Genomic DNA, 15,557 nt, shown 5'->3' on the forward strand with positions numbered 1-15,557 from the left:
TGGGGACTGGGCACGGGTGGAGGGATGGGTGTTCCACCATTGTTTTGCTTTTTTGTTTTTTGGGGGGGTCACACCCGGAGATGCACAGGGGTTACTCCTGGCTCATGAACTCAGGAACTACTCCTGGCAATGCTCGGGGGACTCTATGGGATACTGGAAGTCGAACCCGAGTTGGTCCCGCACAAGGCAAACACCCTCCTGGTGGTGCTATCACTCCAACCCCGGATGTTCCATCGTTAAATGACTGAAACTCAAATATGGAAGCTCTGTAATGTATCTCACGGTGATTTAATTACAATAATTAATTAATTTTTAAAAAGAAAACATAATTTTCTAGGGGGCCAGAGAGTTTGTATAGAGGGTTAAACACTTGCTTTGTGTGTAGTGAGCTCTGGTCTGATTCCCCGCCCCTCGTATCACCCCCTCAGCAGTGCCAGGGGTCACTTTTATGACCCACCATCCATAAAACACATGTCACTCGAGAGATGCAGCTGTGTTTTATCCTTCTTACCAGAAAAAAAAAAAACAGAATATTTTCTACTTACCCAGATGTTCATGGATTGTTATTGAAGAGCAGAATATCGTAATACAGAACAGCAGAGCACATTGTGGATATTTCTCTTGTTGTGTCTTAATTTTACATTAAAAGAGCTTTACGACCAAGGCAATATTTGGTCTGTTTACCAGGGGGCTGGGGAGGGTGATCACCTTGCATCTAGTGACCTGGGTGGGATGGCCAACACCTGCTGAGGGTCTCCCGAGCCTCCCTAGTTGTGAACGCTGAGTACAGAGCCAGGAGTCAGCCCTGAGCACTGTTGGGTGGGGGCCCAAACCCAGAAGATTTCTTAAGTGATAGTACGAAAATTGATCTTTAAAAGACTAGCTTTGGGCCAGAGAGATAGATAGTACAGGGGAAGGTGCCGCCTTGCGAAAGACCAATCTGGGCTTGATTGCCCCCGCCCTGAGCACTGCCAGGAATGATCCCTGAGCACAGGAATAAGCCCTGAGCACTGTTGAGTGCACCCCCAAACCCTTCCCCATAATTATCTTTATAGATAATTATATATATATAGATAAAGAACTGTGAATTCTTTCTTTCAAGAAATCCTCATGCACATATTTGTGGACTGAAAAAATTACATCATCGAAGGATGGAGTTGTCAGATAACTACCAGGCTGCCGACAACTCCCGCAGCACTGGGCCCCGGGAAGGCCCTGATGCATCTGAAGGGCCATTAGGTCTCTGCAATATTCTGAATAAATGTCCTGTCCTAGGCCTCAGAGCAGCTTAGGAGCACACGAGCCTAGAAGCATTTGCCGAGGGACACAGGTGAGCACAAGTGCAGAAGTAAAGGCAGGGGGTTAATTTAATACCCATCATCCACACAGGAGCCCCAAACAGAGGAACAGACCAACAAACATAAAAGCTCAACAAACAGCTCGGCAAACATAAAAGCAGAAAATGTGCAGAAATACGGCAGTGGCCAATGCATGAGAAAAATCTCTACCTGCTGAGTTAGCAAATGGATGAGACATTTCAATAAAAACTGTCACTGTCACTGTCATCCTGTTGCTCATCGATTGGCTCGAGCAGGCACCAGTCATGTCTCCATTGTGAAACTTATTGTTACTGTTTTTGGCATATCCAATACGCCATGGGTAGCTTGCCAGGAAAGGCAACTCAGTAGGATGTGTGAAATAAAGTTGAGAGAACATCCTGTTTTTTTTTTTCTTTTTGGGTCACACCCAGTGATGCACAGGGGTTACTTACTCCTGGCTCATGCACTCAGGAATCACCCCTGGTGGCGCTCAGGGGACCATAGGGAATGCTGGGAATCAAACCGGGGTCGGCCACATGCAAGGCAAGGGCCCTACCCACTGTGCTATTGCTCCAGCCCCAACATCCTGTTTTTGAGATAAATTGCTCTAGATTTTTCCCACTAGAGCGACATGCATGGTCTCCATGTTTGCTGGTACTGTTTGGCCCAAAATATTTGGTTTATTCCTTAAACATTTTGGTGTGCTCAGTGAATCTTTGTGGATTTCCTCTGAGCAGAATGACTTTAAAAGAGAGAAGTCGAGTTGACACATGTCCAGTGAGATGCGTGCTCTCTTTCTGAACACGGTGAGAACGTGGCAAGTGGAAAAATCCCATCTTCGAAGCTTTTTTTTTTTAATCTTCGTTTTACTTTTATTTTTTTAATTTATTTGTTTTTTAGTTTTTGCTTTTTGGGTCAAACCAGGTTTGGGTTCGGGTCAAAAAATGCACAGGGGTTACTTCCTAGCTCTGCAGTCAGAAATTACTCCTGGCGGTGCTTGGGGGACCCTATGGGATGCCGGGGATCGAACCCAGGTCGCCCCTGTACAAGACAAATGCCCTCCTCACTGTGCTGTCTCTCTGGCATTATTTGAAGCTATTTTTAAAAAAGTATTTGATGAATAAATTATGGGCCTTTTGTAATTTCAGTCAAAGATGTAATGCTACCGATCTGTTCTCGCAGTTCCTAAACTGTAAACTGTGGAAGAGAATTCAAAGTTTATCTAACATGGCTGTGGAAAGAAAACTATTTCAATGAAGCGCTATACGTGACCCACTGGAGGTCTGCTGTTTTTTTTGCCTCTGCCACCAAGTCCCACGTAATTTCTTTACTCAGCATCCTGGGATCTTCATTTATTTATTTATTAAGGTAAGACTTTTTCCCTTTAAAATATCTCCAAATGCAAGGAACTGGCTTACTGACCAGGAAGAAAGCCTCCTTATGGCAGGAACTGAATGCAGTGGTGATTTAGGGAGGCCATCTGAAGACAGTGTAAAAACAGCCCGTAGCACTGTAGCACTGTCGTTGCTCGAGTGGGCACCAGTAACGTCTCCATGGTGAGACTTGTTATGACTATTTTTGGCATATTAAATACGCCACGGGAAGCTTGCCAGGCTCTGCCATGTGGGCGGGGTACTCTCGGTAGCTTGCCGGGCTCTCCTAGAGGGATGAAGAAATCGCACCCGGGTCGGCCGTGTGCAAGGCAAACACCCTACCCACTGTGCTCTCGCTCCAGCCTGAGAGATCCTAAATCATGACTTCCTGCTTGATTTACCCACTATTTAGCAACCTTGCTCTGTTTGGGGCCGTTTGGGGCCATTGGTCAGGCATTTAAGGATTTATTAGTATTATTTCTTTGGTCACACCTGCATAATGCTCAGGGCTGACTCCTGGCTCTGTGCTCAGGAATCACTCCTGGCAGTGCTCGGGGTGGGGTGGGGGCTGGGAGCCTATAGGATACCAGGGAATCAATGCCCATCTTGCAGTACTATGGCAAGTGGTTTTTTCTTTCCTAATTTTCCTCTCGGGGCCTCTGGAGTTAAAACTTTGACAGTAAAAGTTTGATGTCAAAATGCAAATTTTCACCTTATTCACTGCTCAGTGAGACATCCATGAGGCATTCACATGAAATCCCGGCTCCTTCCCCAACTTCTGGCTAAGGCAAGCCTCTTGCTCCTGCCAAGTTCCAATCACAGCTCCTTCTCCTGAGACTGTCTCATCTGCTCTCTTCCGGGTCCCCGCACTGTCACTGGCCCTGGTGTCCTGCGTGTCATTGCCTTGCCTCCTTCCTGTTCATCGACTGACTCGAGCGGGCGCCAGTCACGTCTCCATGGTGAGACTTGTTGTGACGGTGTTTGGCATCTTGAATACGCCACGGGGAGCTTGCCAGGCTCTGCCATGCGGGCAGGATCCTCTCGGTAGCTTGCCAAGCTCTCCGAGAGGGATGGAGGAATCGAACCCTGGTCGGCTGTGTCGAAGGCAAACGCCCTCCCTGCTGTGCTATCGCTCCAGTCCAAAATGAAAATAAATTAAGTTAAATTATATTTTATTTTAAATGTGGATCTCATTATGGTAATAATCACGTCTCACCTGACACGAATAACCCTTTTAAGGCGATTCTTGGGTTAATATACTTTGGCATTTTCGTGGAACAGGTAAGGCCTATTCATGTAGTAATGTCTCACCTGCCATAATCACATTTTAAAAGCAATTCTGTGTCCATATATTTTAGACAGTGGTTGGGCTTTCGCCTTTCACGCGGTCGACCCGAGTTCAATTCCTTAGCCCCTCTCAGAGAGCCCGGCAAGCTACCGAGAGTATCAAGCCGGAACGGCAGAGCCTGGCAAGCTACCCGTGCGTGTTGGATATGCCAAAAACAGTAACATAAAGTCTCTCAATGAGAGACATTACTGTGCCCGCTTGAACAAATTGATGAGCAACGGGATGACAGTGACAGTGACCTGAATAGGTAAGGCCTGAATATGCAAATCTTCCCCTTACACCTTATATAGACACAAACTTTTTCCCGGATGATTTGTTTCAGGCCGTCGATGACCCAACACTTCCATCTCATAAAATTCTCGTAGGCTCACAGTCAGTCAACAGGGAACCTTCCCTCCACTGTAGAAGTTCCTCCTTTCCTGGCAAAGCGAGGAAGGGAAGAGCCCAGGGCTTAAGAGTAGATAAATCCCGTATAAACTGAGTAGACTCCACAGACCGGTTCAGTAAGAGAAATGAGTTTGGGCCCAGAGCCAAGGCCTGAGCTAAAAAGGAACAGAACCCACTTTTTCAGCCTGTGTTGCCTGTTCCTTCATCGGCAGTAGAGCTACCTACCGTTCAATTCTGCCAGTGGTGAGTCAAGAATGAGTAGGGAGGCTGGCGTGATAGCACAGCGGGGAGGGCGTTGGCCTTGCACACAGCCGACCTGGGTTCGATCCCTGGCATTCCATAGGGTCCCCCGAGCACCACCAGGAGTAACTCCTGAGTGCAGAGCCAGGAGTCAGCCCTGAGCATCTTCAGATGTGACCCAAAAAGAAAAAAAACAACAACAACTAGGGGATGGAGCCATAGCACAGCGGGTAGGGTATTTGTCTTGCATGCAGCCAACCTGGGTTTGATTCCCAGCATCCCATATGGTCCCCTGAGCACCGCCAGGAGTTAATTCCTGAGTGCATGATTCAGGAGTAACCCCTGTGCATCGCTGGATGTGACCCAAAAAGCAAAAAAGAAAAACCAACTAGCAGGTTCAGGGGCGTGAGCGATAGCACAGTGGGTCAGGCCCTTGCCCTGCATGAACTGACCCAGGTTCCATCCCCAGAGTCCCACAGGGTCCCCCAAGCCCATCGGGAATTATCTCTGAGTGAAGAGCCAAGAGTAATTCCTGAGTGGATGAGCTAGGAGTAACCCCTGTGCATCGCCGGGCGTGACCCAAAAACCAAAATAAATGAATAAATAAATAAATAACTAAATAAAATTGCCATATGTGACCCAAAAAGCAAAAATAAATAAATAAAATAGAATAAAATAAAATTGTGAAAATAAGGGGGTCCGGAGCAATAGCACAGCAGGGAGGCCTTGCACGCAGCCCACACAGGTTTGATTTCCGGGCACTCGAGAGCGTCCCCTGAGCACCGCCAGGTGTAATTCCCGAGTACTGAGCCGGATGTGTCCTGCGCACCACCGGACGTGGCCCCCCAGCCCCAAACTAAGTAAATAAACCTGTGGAAGTGAAACAGCTCAGAGTTACTAGAAATGGAGAGTTTCTCTGAAGAGATTACCAAGGCAAGAGCTCACCCGGGAAAGTGGAAATCCCTTCCCGGAATCTCGGCCCCATGAGAGGTTTTTGTTTGTTTGTTTGTTTTGTTTTCTGCTTTTTGGGTCCCACCCGGCGATGCTCAGGGGTTACTCCTGGCTCTGCACTCAGGAATCACTCCTGGCGGCGCTCGGGGGACCCTGTGGGATGCCAGGAATCCCAGGCGATCCCCGGACACACTGTCCTTTGGTTCCCTTCCTGCCTGAGACTGAGAGCCCTTGCTGAGGGGCCCTTCCTGAGCCTTCCCCAGGGGCCCGTGGGACCCGCCCAGTGCACACCCCCGTACACCTTCCCTATGTGTCCCTGTCCCTCCCTGTGCACGGCAAGGCCCTCAGACGGGTCAGGAAGGAAACCAGAGATTCCACGTCCCACAGGACTTGGGGTAAAGCCTTCCCTTGCTTGGTATTCAGCACTTTGGTTCTTTTTTTTTTTTTTTGGTCACACCCAGCGATGCACAGGGGTCACTCCTGGCTCTGCACTCAGGAATTAACTCCTGGCGGTGCTCAGGGGACTATATGGGATGCGGGGAATCGAACTCAGGTTGGCCGCATGCAAGGCAAACGCCCTACCCGCTGTGCTGTCGCTCCAGCCCCTGGTTGGACTCTCGAGCCTACTCCAAGGGCATGAGGTCCAGCCCCCTGACCTCCCCCCCAGCCCTCCTGGGGACAGGCAGGGAGGGGGGGACCAGGCTAGAATCCTAAGGCACGTGGCTGTGTTCAAGTTAAGATGCTAATGCATAGGGTGTGACCCCAAGCAAATTTATTGTTGTTTTTGGGTCCCACCCGGAGATATCTGGGCTGACTCCTGACTCTGCACTCAGGAATCACTCCCGGCGGTGCTCGGGGGACCCTGCGGGATGCCGGGGGATCGAACACGGGTCAGCCACGTGCAAGGTGAACGCCCTCCCTGCGAATGTCTTAATCCTCCTGTGCATTGGTTTTCTTTATTTAAAATGAGATAATAGGGAGTGATAGGACAGGGGAGGGGAGGGCATTTGCCTTGCACGCAGCTGACCCATGTTTGATCTCCAGCACCCCACATGATCCCCCAAGAAACTCCTGGAATGATTCCTGAGTGCAGAGCCAAGAGGAAGCCCTGAGCACCGCCAGGTGCAACCCAGGGACAAAAGCAAAATGAATGAATAAAGTACAATAAAAGGAGATTATAGGGACTGGGATCTGCCCCACAGTGGAGCATTCAGCTAGCGTGAGGGTCTCTCTGATCCGTGGCATGATACTAATAATCGTAATAATAGCACTGTAGCACTGTCGTCCCTTGTTCATCGATTGGCTCGAGCAGGCACCAGACAACAAGTCTCCATTGTGAGGCTTGTTGTGACTGTGTTTGGCATCTCGAATACGCCACGGGGAGCTTGCCAGGCTCTGCCGTGTGGGCAGGATCCTCTCGGTAGCTTGCCGGGCTCTCCGAGAGGGACAGAGGAATCGAATCCAGGTTGGCTGCATGCAAGGCAAACATGCTACCCGCTGTGCTATCGCTCCAGCCCAGTAATAATGATGATGATAATAATAATAATAATGATAATGATAATAATATAAGCTGAGACAATAAGTGCTTCTCTAGTAGCCTCCGTTTCTCCCTCACTCAGGACATGTTGGAAGACTAAGTGCCGTCTCTTCCTGTGCGTCCGTGAGACCTTGTACCGTCTCCTCTGGCCAAGCCTCCGTGGTTCCTCATTTGTTACCAGAGCAAGTATTATTTCACTTCCTGTCTGTTTGCTGTCCCTGACCCAAGAGAAAACGCCAACGCACATTTCTAAGAATGCAAGTTTCCATGAAGAGACCGAGGAGATGAGAAACGCGGGTCTCTTCCCCTAGCTCAGGGGGTCTCTTGGGCAAGCCAAGAGTTTCTTGAGGCCAGAGCATAGGGCAGCGGGGAGGGTGCTGGCCTAGCCTGAGCCCAGTCCCCAGCTCCCCCTATGGACCCTCGAGCTCATGATCCCTGAGTGCAGAACAAGGAGTAAGCCCGGAGCCTTGCCAGTGTGGACCCCAAATCAAAATAAATAAATAGGTCACATTTCTTGGGGCTAGTACTTGTGAACGCTTGTCATTGGTGTGTGTTCCTACACCGTGAAACTTGACTATTTTGGCTAATTGATGGACAATCGACAAATCCAAAAGAAAATACAGAAAATATACAGGAAATAAAATAACAACAACGAGAGCTGGTCAGGGAACATGGCCACTGGCCTATCAGACCTTGAGAAAACCTAAGTCGGTCCCTGACAGTCTTTTTTTTTTTTTTAAAAATTCAATCACTGTGAGCTACAGTTACAAGTTTTCCTGTTTGAGTGTCAGCCATACAGTGATGGAACCCCCATCCCCCCACCAGGGCACATTCCCCACCACCCGTGTCCCCAGTATCCCCCCATCCCGCCCTCCCCCTGCCTCCATGGCAGACAATCTCCCCCACACTCTCTCTCTGCTTTGGGGCATCATGGTTTGCAATACAGACACCGAGAGGCCGTCACGTTGGGTCCTTTGTCTACTCTCAGCACACACCTCCTGTCCCAGGCATCCCTCCAACCATCCCTGACTCAGTGACCCCTTCTCCATCCCAGCCACCTTCTCCCCCAGCTCAGGAGGCAGGCTGCCAACCATGGGGCAATCCTCCTGGCCCTTGTCTCCACTGTATTGGGTGTCCGTCTCATATTCTGTTATTTACACTCCACAAACGAGCCTGGAAGTCTCAGCCATGCTTAAATCATTGTTTCCAAGGGCTGCGGGACAGATCATTGCGCAGATATGCCATTGTGTGTCCACACTGGGTGAAGCCAGTTACTCTCAATGAAAAAGACAATGATCACGAAAGGTGTTGCCTTAAGTCATGGGCTGAGTCACTGGGACGAGTCCTGGCATGTGACCTCAAGTGATTTAGGATAAGTTCAGGGTGAATGCATTCTTTTTTTTTTTTTCTTTTTAATTGAATCACCGTGTGCTACAGTTACAAGCTTTCATGTTTGAGTTTCAGACATACAGTGATCGAACACGCATTCCTCCAACAGGGCAAGTTCCCCACCACCATTGTCCCCAGTATCCCTCCCGCCACCCCCACCCATCCTACCCCCTGCCTCTGTGACAGGTGCAATCCTTCTTACTCTCTCTCTAACTTGGGGCATCATGGTTTGCAATACAGACACTGAGAGGCCGTCACATTGGGTCCTTTTTTTTTTTTTGCTTTTTGGGTCACACCCAGCGATGCTCAGGGGTTACTCCTGGCTCTGCACTCAGGAATTACTCCTGGCGGTGCTTGGGGGACCATATGGGATGCCGGGAATTGAACCCGGGTCGGCTGTGTGCAAGGCAAATGCCCTACCCGCTGTGCTATCGCTCCGTTTTTTTTTTTTTTTTTTTTTTGCTTTTTGGACACATTGGGTCCTTTATCTACTCTCAGCATACATCTCCTACCCCGGGCGATCCCTCCAACCATCACTGACTCAGTGACCCCTTCTCCTTTTCCCCCAGCCCATGGGGTCAACTTCCAAACTGTGGAGCAACCTCCTGGCCCTTATTTCTCTACTACTAGTCTCATATTTTGCTACTTTTGCGAATACATTCTTGGCAGGAAGACGGAGACTTCCGCTCGTGATTCCTCTGGATCGCTCCCCGAGCAGCCTGTTGGATGGTTAGCTGTGGTCCAGGTAGATTCCTACCGCCTTGGAGAACGGAGCTGGCGTGGACGTTGGTAACTGGTCAGTTAAAGGAGACTATGGTGCCAGGGACCAAGCCCAGGCCTCCTGCACGCACTGTCCACTCAGCCGGCTGAGTTTTCCCAGCCTGTGTTTCTAACTGATGAAGGCAGATGGGGAAGGGCCCTCCGAGGCACTGGCAGTAACTCTCCTAGTGACAGCCCTGACTTGTGGAGGGCTGGTGCCCATCTGGACCAGACCCTGAGGGGGCTGGACCACCCCCCTCCGACAGATGCTCCTGCAGGAACAAGTCAGGAAAGGAATTTCACAGAAGCCCACCCCCACTCCCAACCCCCTGGCAACCTCCCTAGCAACGGCCTCTGACCTGGGTGGGAGCCCCAGGTGGGGGCAGGTGGGAGAAACCCTAGAAAGGCCACCTGGGACCAAGGAAGGGCACAGACGCTGCCCCAGCCCGTTTGCTGCTGTGCCCACGTGGCCGAGCACATGTGTCACCTGAGCACACGTGTCACCCGCATCTCCCCTCTTGAGATGGGGACTTTCGTGCTCTCCTGTCTGATGCTGGGGTGTGTGTCGGGGTCTCTCTGCCCTCGGAGAAGCCCGGGGTCTCTCCTGAGCGCGTTACTCTCTCTTTCTCTCTCTCTCTCTCTCTCTCTCTCTCTCTCTGTCTGTCTCTCTGTCTCTGTCTCTCTGTCTCTGTCTCTATTTCTCTGATGGGGACATTCATGCTCTCCTGTCTGATGCTGGGGTGTGTGTCGGGGTCTCTCCGCCCTCGGAGAAGCCCGGGGTCTTTCTTGGGCGCGTTCCTCTCCACTCTCTCCCACTTTCTCTCCCTTCTTCCCTCCAAACCCTCCAAATAAAAACTGTCACTTCACTGCCCGTCCACTCCTGAACTTCCTTTCTGCGAGGGGAGACAAGACCCCAGTAGCCCTGTGTCCCGATGGCAGGGGCGGATGGGGAGAAAGTGACCGTCTCTCTCCTCCCTGCCTCACAAGAGCCACCCATGGGGCCCCCCGACATAATACCCAGAAACCCACATGCAAAGTACAAAATTATGCACCTCTTTGGCATTCAAGGCAACTTGGTTTTCTTGACTAAATTGGGGTGTTTTACGCTTCTTCAGGTACTGCTTGTTCTCTATTGCCTAGGTGCAAAACTTTGCTACTCAGTATTCCTGTAATTCTGTTTTTTTTTTTTAATTAAAAAAAATTTTTTTGGCTTTTTTGTCACACCTGGCGATGCACAGGGGTTACTCCTGGCTCTGCACTCAGGAATTACTCCTGGCGGTGCTCAGGGGACCATATGGGATGCTGGGATTTGAACCCGGGTTGGCTGTGTGCAAGGCAAACGCCCTCCCCGCTGTGCTATCACTCCAGTCCCAGTATTCCTGTAATTTTTTTTTTAAAAAACTTGTATTTCATTTGTCCACCTGTAACACTTCCTCTCTTCCCAGTTTGCTCATCCCCAGAGGTCAGCTTCCCCAAGCTGTTTCTCTTCCCGCCTCAACCCGAATCCTTCCGGATCTCTCCTGAAGTCTCCCGCCTTCTCTCTTCTTTTTGTAGCCACTGATGGCCTTTCTGATATGGCTGTTGCATGATAAGCTTCCTGGGGAGGAGGGGGGAGGGGGGTGGGGGGGAGAAAATTTTGCTCTTGGGTTTGCTTGGCTTTCATTTGGGGGCTCACACCCAGGAGAGCTCAGGGTTCCCCCATGCGCTGCATCAGGAATCATTCCAGGTGGTGCTCTGGGGGAGAAGGTGGGATTGAATGCAGGTTGGCCACGTCCAAGGTCATTACCTACGGGCTAGGCTATCAGCTGTCACTCCGGCCCCAGCTCTCTCAGTTTTCAACCTGAACCAGCACAGAAACTGGGAATACAATGAATGCCCTGCCATACTGTTTACACAAAGGATTATAGGCTTAAAAGTCTGCGCAGTATTTGCATTGTTAGGCTAATAATGAGAACCCTGAGGCTGGAGAGATAGCGTCTCCAGTGTCTCCAGCATCTCCAGCGAGTAAGGCATCCCATAGGGTCCCTGAGCACCACCGGGAGCGACTCCTGAGTGCAGAGCCAGGAGTCAGCCCTGAGCAACTGCCAGGTGTGACCCCCCCCAAAAAAAAGAAAAAAAGAGAGAACTCAGACAAAAAAGACATCACCTTGCCCAACTGATTGCTAATTGAGAGCTCACAAACTCGTATTACTAGTAAACATAGACAATATAAATACTTAGGGCTGGGTGGCCCAGTGGCTAGGGAGGGTCCTTCCATGGAACTCTGATGGTCTGCAGGGCCTCTGGCAGGAAATTGAGGCTAGCCTGAGCACCTGGCCTCTGTGGCTGAGGCTTGGAGGAAAGACCCTCCATTCCCCGAGCACTGTTTGGGAGTCCCCTGCAATATATCAAAGTTTACTTAAATGTCTGAAGTATAAAAAAACAGTCAAATTAGCTAATCCACTTGGAGCATTAACAGGAAACAAAAGATGTTCAGTTTGGATGAACGAGCTCGAAGCATCTTGGTGAAGGGATTTACCAAGAAAATTTTATATGCACCATTCCCAGGGACATACACATTTATTCTTTTGTTTGTTTGTTTTGGGGTCACACCCGGCGATGCACAGGGGTTACTCCTGGCTCATGCACTCAGGAATTACCCCTGGCGGTGCTCAGGGGACCCTATGGGATGCTGGGATTAGAACCCGGGTCGGCTGCGTGCAAGGCAAACGCCCTACCCGCTGTGCTATCACTCCAGCCCTACACATTTATTCTTAAAGAGGAATAAAAACGTCGCTTTGAATCATTGTGAAACCTACATTAAAGTTTTTTTCCCCATAAAGCTGTAGTTTTAGGGGCCAGAGAGTCTACACAGTGGGTAGGGCACTTAACCTTGCACATGACTGACCCGGGTTCGATTCCCAGCATCCCACATCGTTGCCTGAGCACTGCCAAGAGTCAGCCCTGAGCATCACCAAGTGTGGCCATCAAATGAAACAAAACCTATTTTTTAAAAATAAAGATTAACAAGACAAAATCCGCATAATTTTACTAATTACATGAATTCAGAGCAATGAACTCCTCAAGTGAAAAAAATAATAATAATTAAGGGCTGAAGATAGGGCACAGAGGCTAGAATGCTTACCTGGTAGGCACCCGGCCTGAGTTCAACCCCCAACTTCCCATAGGGTCTCCTGGGCACCCCTGGCTGACCCCTGAGCACAGAGCCAGGAGTCAGGTATGGCCCAATCCTCCAGGTGTCTTAGAATCATCCCCGGCTTGAGGCCCGGGCCCTGTTCACGGTCCGTGTTGCTGCGTCAGTGTCTCCGGTATCAAGTGTGGGTAATGGGGAAGCAGGAAGCTTATGGCCAGAGTTTGGGGTGAGAAGCTCTGAAGCAATGGTGAGGGGTGTGGTGGAGGGACACTGCAGGCGAAAGACTCTATCGTAGCAATACTGTACGTCAGGGTGCCGCAAAAAGTAATTTCTTGTCGGTTCCCACACACCACAAAACATGGGAGAGTCGAGTGACAGGAACAATCCAGCTGCAACGTGAAACCAAGACACAGCCCGCATGATGGAAGGGGGGAGGAACGGGGGTACCTCAGAGCCCCCCACCCTGCCCCCGTCTCTAAAAGATTCTGGTCATCTGAGCCTGCGCCAGGCTGTCTTCACTGGGGCCCCTCGGAGAGGGGCGGGTTGAGTCTCCCTCCCTGCCCCAAGCTGAGCCCCGGCAGCAAAAAACCTCCAGAGCCCAGCCACAGCCATGCTCAAGACCCCTCTCCACACGCTCGGACGAGCCTCACCCATGAGGGGACCAACAGAGGAATCCAGGTGTGCGGGACCCGGGGCTGAGATCTCTCAGCCTGCTCAGATGGGGACTGGGCCTCCTCCACCCAGCTCCCCAGTTTTCCGGTAGCTTGGCAGCCACACCCACAAACTATAAACCAAAGCTCCCGGAAGAGAGTGACGCAGTATTTCCTGGGGCCACGCGACCTCTTACACTCTAGCCCACTGACGTACCTAAAGTCGCACGTGCTTGTTTGGCTTTTACACACTTGCTTGTATTCTCTTATATTCGGGCTTCAGTGGCCCCAGGATGCAACAGAACAACCTCCACACACTTGGTGGGAAGGTGCTCGCTGGTGGGGCGGGTGTTTGAATACGGTCTGCAATGAACTACTGTGAACGACTTTATAAAAATAAAATGCACAGAAATCTCAAAGACCAAAAAATTAAAAAAATAAGTGATTCTGGGTTTGCTGTGCCGCCTTCTATCTGTTGATTTCCCAGACGCAGTAAATAACCGCCCGGCCTGGGAGCACAGGGGGACGAGTGTCCGGGGCCCAGAGGACGGGAACTGTCCTCTCGGCGGCCAGGTGCGGCTGGGGCAAAGCGAGACGGGACCCGCACCCCCTACAGTGCCCTTGGCGTTGGACGGGGCATGGCCGTCTCTGGGGAGACACTTGGTGCCGCCACTCCTCCATCCACTCCACCCAGGAGCCTCCTTCCCGCTGGCCCGGGCTGGCCCTTCTGGTCAAGACTGATTCAGTGGGTACTGCGCGGTGACTCAGAGACCGGCAGCACCGAGGGCACCTGTCACTCCAGACAGAACTCCTTTGCCAGTGCTGACGCTGCCCCATTTTCCTTCTAACTTTTATATTGAATCACCGTGAGATGGGCCCTTACAGAGCTGGTCACAGTCGGGAGTCAATCACACGGTGTTCACACCCGTCCCCCCACCAGGGCACATTCCCCAGCACAGGGTCCCCAGGGTCCCAGGGCACCCCCCCACCCCTGCCTGCCTCGATGGCAGGTGCTTTTCCTCTCCTCTCTCTCTCTCTCTCTCTCTCTCTCTCTCTCTCTCTCTCCCTCCCTTTCTCTCTCTCTCTCTCTCCTCTGTGTGTGTCTCTCATTGTCTCTCTTTCTCTCTCTGTCTCTCCATCTGTCTCTCTGTCTCTGTCTCTCTCTCCTTTTGGGCCCTGTGGTTTGCAGTACTGACCCTGGAAGCTTATCCAGAATATCCCCTTACCTACTTCTAATCCTCAGCCCTGCCCAGCGTGACCCTTCCCAGCTATTACTGTCACCCTGGTCCCTTCTCTGTCTGACCCACCCTCTGCCCCACACACCTTTGTGGGCAGTTCCAACCACTGACCAGGCCTCCTGGCCCCTGTTTTCCCTGGTCATGGATATTAATCTTCTACTAAATATATAGCTGGTAGGGCCTTGGCCTTGCATGTGAAGGACCCAGGTTTGATTCCTCTGCCCCTCTCGGAGAGCCCGGCAAGCTGCCGAGAATATCCCGCCTGCACAGCAGAGCCTGGCAAGCTCCCTGTGGCATACTTGATATGCCAAAAACAGTCATGACAAGTCTCACCATGGAGACGTGACTGGCGCCCGCTCGAGCAAATTGATGAACAGCGGGACAGTGCCACAGTGCTATCCCACAAGTGAGTGCAGCCATTCTGTGTCTGTCCCTCTCCTTCTGACTCATTTCACTCAGCATGGTACTCTCCGTGTCCATCCGTTTGTAGGCAAATTCCATGACTTCACTTTTCCCAACAGCTGCGTAGTATTCCATCCTGCGATGTGCCGTAGCGTCTTTATCCTCTCATCTGCTCGTAGGGGGCTCAGGTTGTTCCAGATTCTGGCCATGTGGCTAGTGCTGCCACGAACACAGTGGTGCAGAGGGTGTTTCTGACGCCGCTGCCCCATTTCGTCTCGAGTGTGAAGTGTGTTAACTCACCTGACCGAGAGTCGGCAGCCAGTTATTTACTGCGTGTGGGAAATCAGTGGATAAATGCTGCAGGGAAACCCAGAATCATTTAGAGACAGGGGTGGGGGGGGCCTTAGATACCCCCATTCCTCTCCCATCCCACCATGTGGGCTGTGTCCTGGTTTCACGTTGCGGCTGGGTAGTCCCTGTCACTCAACTTTCCCCCAGTTTGTGCTGTAAAGGAACCGACAAGAAACTATTTATTTATTTATTTATTTATTCTTGCTTTCTGGGTCACACCCGGCGATGCACAGAGATTACTCCTGGCTTTCCACTCAGGAATTACCCCTGGCGGTGCTCAGGGGACCCCATGGCATGCTGGGAATCAAGCAAGCAAGGCAAACGCCCTCCCCACTGTGCTATCGCTCCAGCCCCATCAATTTTTCTTTTTAAATGAAATTATCTGGGTGTTTGGTTGTTGTTGTTGTTGTTGTCACTGTTGTTTGAAGGTGAGTCGCATCACACTGTACTCAGGGTCTACTCCTGGTCCAGTGCTCAGGA

Source organism: Sorex araneus, chromosome X (genome assembly GCF_027595985.1).
Source record: "Sorex araneus isolate mSorAra2 chromosome X, mSorAra2.pri, whole genome shotgun sequence".
In the NCBI taxonomy this organism is placed as follows: domain Eukaryota; kingdom Metazoa; phylum Chordata; class Mammalia; order Eulipotyphla; family Soricidae; genus Sorex; species Sorex araneus.